A 5,000-nucleotide genomic window follows, 5' to 3' on the forward strand; every position below is an offset into this window, starting at 1 on the left:
TTAGGAAGAACCCTGGATGCTTTAGTGTAAGTTTAGGTAAATTTTTCTTTGCACTACAGCCAAACAGTCGTGTTCTTTGCTGAGAATCTATACCATGTACGATAGATTATATAATAGTTGATAAATCTAAATATTACATAAAATTCTGTGCATTGTAAAGAACTGCTGGTCATAACTATCAAGCACCAGGTGCATATCAGACGGTTTTCCCTTTGCGGAAGATAATTTTATATAATTCTATGTAATTATATATATATATATATATATATATATATATATATATATAATTATATATATAAATACATTTATATATATATAAATATATTTATATGTGTATATATATGCATATATATATATATATATATATATATATATATATATATATATATATATATATATATATATATATCACTATCACTAATTATAAAAATCGAACATAATTGAATCTATCTTTCAGACATTTTAAAGGAATCAAAGTTTCTTGCAAATGAAAAATTGTATATATGAATTCTTCTGGGTAATCGAATGATTTAAATTTCAGCAGGCTTGTTTTAAAAACCACTCTCCTGCAAATTAATTTCTCTTATATGAATCCTTCCATATTAAAAGGAAACAGTTTCCTTCGAACGCACCAGATATCAGGCATTATTATTCTGGACAATCAACCTGCCCACTTGCCTCACGTCCCTCTTGTGTCTACACCCCAGAACTCCTCGACCTAATTAAGTGGAGGGATCTGTAAGGAGGAGCAGGTCCAAGAGGAACAGGAGGAGGGGAGGAGGAGGAGGGGAGGAGGAGGAGGAGGAGGAGGGGGGGAGGAGGAGGAGGGGGTAGGTGGAGAGCAACCGGTTGGATAGATACAGTGGGTGGATGAGGACATACCGTAGCCAAATGTAGGAAGAGGATGACATCGCTCGCTTGCGACAACAACGTCATAACTCAAAAAAAAATGTATTTTTGAGTTATCCATATAGACATATTCATCTTCAAATGCTGATTTTTTTGGCAAAAGTGTCATAATTGTAGCAAAGAAAATGATCGCTAGAGACGCTAAATGTCCTAACGACATACATTAATATGAGTGTTTTAATTGATTAAAATGACTCTCCTGAAAAATAGCTATTTTTGATTTATGACAACGTTGTTGCAAACGAGCGACATATCCAGTGACGCAGTTTTTCTTTTTAAATGTAATGTCACCCGTTTCGGTGGTGTCAAGTCAAACAAGAATTTTTGATAAAGTGTTCTATCAATAAACAATGTATATTTCCCATCCTAACCCGACAGTTAAGCATAACTGAAACGGACTCGGGGCAAATAAGAAAATCTGGCCTCCTTTTACATATCGTCACCCTCATAAACTAACTGCCTAAGTCATTTTCTCCACTTGTTGGGAACTCAAAAAAAAACCACCTCATTTCCTAATTCTTTATATTATTGTCTTGAGTTTCAATTCACAAATTCTTAACAGAAGAATTTGTGAGTTAGAATTTGTTAATTGAAGCTCAATAAAATGATATAAAGAATTAGGAAATGAGAAGGTATTTTTCATTTCCCAACAAGTGGAGAAAATGACTTAGGCAGTTAGTTTATGAGGGTGACGATATTTCACTGACTACTATCTCTTCTCATCTACCGTAATGTCTTAGTATTTCAGTTCGCATTTCCTGAAAAACATCCATTAGTTTATGAAATAACATAATGATTAGTCGGTGATGTGCACCTCTTATCCGTCATAGAGATGCGTGGGTTAGGCGCTTTACCCACGCACAAATACCGCTCACAATAGAAGTTAGGATAACAATAGAAGATAAATGCTGACTAACTGCCGTTGCAGCACAAAATAATATATAGAAATAGAACGTTGCAATCAATCGGAAAATCAAGAGAGAAAGAGAAACTCTATTGCTCTCCTCTCCCGTTGGCGCTATTTTCGTCATCATTGCTCAGCATTTAATCACTGTAGTCCATTTAATTTATCGAGGCAGATTTGCACCGACTCGCAGCGGTGCCCTTTTAGCTCGGAAAAGTTTCCTGGTCGCTGATTGGTTAGAATTATCTTGTCCAACCAATCAGCGATCAGGAAACTTTCCCGAGCTAAAAGGGCACCGCTGCGAGTCGGGGCAGATTTGCACCGACTCGCAGCGGTGCCCTTTTAGCTCGGAAAAGTTTCCTGATCGCTGATTGGTTAGAATTATCTCGTCCAACCAATCAGCGATCAGGAAACTTTTCCGAGCTAAAAGGGCACCGCTGCGAGTCGGGGCAGATTTGCACCGACTCGCAGCGGTGCCCTTTTAGCTCGGAAAAGTTTCCTGATCGCTGATTGGTTAGAATTATCTCGTCCAACCAATCAGCGATCAGGAAACTTTTCCGAGCTAAACGGGCACCGCTGCGAGTCGGTGCAAATCTGCATCGTTAAAAGAAATGGACTATAGGACTGAACCTGCAAAAGAGAAACAAACGGTCTGGAACCTTTAACTTTTCATCTCTTACGAATATACGAGGACCTTTCGCACGGAAGCCATTCGGATGCAACGAATAAAAAGTAGGACAACTTTTTAAAGGCGTTGGTGGATAACCGTTCAACATAGAAAAAAAAGGATTAAAAAAAAAAAAAAAATAAATAAATAAATAAATAAATAAAAAAAAAAAATTGGTACTGCTTTGAGGTTCGAATGAATCATGCAAACAATTATGAAGATTTATTGCAGGGATAATGAAAGGAATGCACAATCAAAAAGAAAAAAAAAAAAAAAAAAAAAAAAAAAAAATTAAAATAAAAAAAAAACAATAGCAATAACGACCGATGCACAGTAGGCTACACTTTTGTTTACTTGTACCTGTGTAAAGCTGCCCAGGTACAATTGCCAACGTGGTGGGGAGTCTAGCGAATGAAGTCATTGTAATTCATAATAATGAAAAATAGTTATGCTTTGAGGTTCGAATGAATCATGCAAACATTTATGAAGATTTATTGCGGGGAAAATCTAGAGAATGCGCAGTCAAATCATGTAATCTACCAAAAAAAAAAAAAAAAAAAAAAAAAAAAACGCTTTGAGGTTCGAATGAATCATGCAAACATTTATGAAGATTTATTGCGGGGAAGATCTAAGGAATGCACAGTCAAATCATGTAAAAAAAAAAAAAAAAAAAAAAAAAAAAAAAAAAAAAAAAACGCTTTGAGGCTCGAATGACTCATGCAAACATTTATGAAGATTTATTGCAGGGAAAATCTAAAGAATGCGCAGTCAAATCATGTAATCTACTCTGAAATGTATGTCACAGTATTTTCGAGTATCTAAATTTTATTGAGCATTTTTCACTTTTTTTTCTTTCCAACACAAATTGTGTGTGTGTAGATTGCCTTACCTTATGTAAGACACGGGCTCTTGCTGCTGGGCAGCCCGTAAAATACACAAATGCATTTTTAGCCTTTACCAATTAAAGAAGTTGCATCGAATAACAGTATAGATAATTTTAGTACTTATCAATGAAAGCACTTGCATTAAGTAGCAGAAAAAGTCTCTTAAAGTGCATTTTCACTTTTTTTCTTTCCAACACAAATGCATTTTTAGCATCTACCAATTAAAGAAGTTGCATCGAATAACATTATTAGATAATTTTAGTACTTATCAATGAAAGCACTTGCATTAAGTAGCAGAAAAGTCTTCATAAAGTGCAACATTGTCAGTTGCTATGGCTACAGTTCCAAAAACAGCTACAGTAGGAGTATATGAAAAAATTTGCTTCTTCCGTTTCAGTCGTGTGACTAAATCCAACATATATTTCTTTGCTATTGAAATTCCTCTTCATAAAACCCAGGCCCAAAATGTAAATAAAATGTTTCGTATTATATTTACCATAAAGTTCTTTCATTCGTATGATTTCCTATACATTAAGTTCCTACCTAAATTCACATTAGACACCAGGAGATATGGTAGTAGTAATAATAGTAAACAATTGCCCTAAAAAGGAAAATAAGGTAACCCAAAAATATTTCAGCAACAATTACTTTCCCCAACAGAGCCCAAACATTTCAGCAACCATTACTTTCCCCAACAGAGCCCAAATATTTCAGCAACAATTACTTTCCACAACAGAGCCCAAATATTTCAGCAACAATTACTTTCCACAACAGAGCCCAAATATTTCAGCAACAATTACTTTCCCCAACAGAGCCCAAATATTTCAGCAACAATTACTTTCCCCAACAGAGCCCAAATATTTCAGCAACAATTACTTTCCACAACAGAGCCCAAATATTTCAGCAACAATTACTTTCCCCAACGGAGCCCAAATATTTCAGCAACAATTACTTTCCCCAACAGAGCCCAAATATTTCAGCAACAATTACTTTCCCCAACAGAGCCCAAATATTTCAGCAACAATTACTTTCCCCAACGGAGCCCAAATATTTCAGCAACAATTACTTTCCCCAACAGAGCCCAAATATTTCAGCAACAATTACTTTCCCCAACGGAGCCCAAATATTTCAGCAACAATTACTTTCCCCAACGGAGCCCAAATATTTCAGCAACAATTACTTTCCCCAACAGAGCCCAAATATTTCAGCAACAATTACTTTCCCCAACAGAGCCCAAATATTTCAGCAACAATTACTTTCCACAACAGAGCCCAAATATTTCAGCAACAATTACTTTCCCCAACGGAGCCCAAATATTTCAGCAACAATTACTTTCCCCAACGGAGCCCAAATATTTCAGCAATAATTACTTTCCCCAACAGAGCCCAAATATTTCAGCAACAATTACTTTCCCCAACAGAGCCCAAATATTTCAGCAACAATGACTTTCCCCAACAGAGCCCAAATATTTCAGCAACAATTACTTTCCCCAACAGAGCCCAAATATTTCAGCAACAATTACTTTCCCCAACAGAGCCCAAATAATTCAGCAAACAATTACTTTCCCCAACAGAGCCCAAATATTTCAGCAACAATTACTTTCCCCAACAGAGCCCAAATATTTCAGCAATAATTA

The sequence above is a fragment of the Palaemon carinicauda genome, chromosome 1 (assembly GCF_036898095.1).
Source record: "Palaemon carinicauda isolate YSFRI2023 chromosome 1, ASM3689809v2, whole genome shotgun sequence".
NCBI classification, from domain to species: domain Eukaryota; kingdom Metazoa; phylum Arthropoda; class Malacostraca; order Decapoda; family Palaemonidae; genus Palaemon; species Palaemon carinicauda.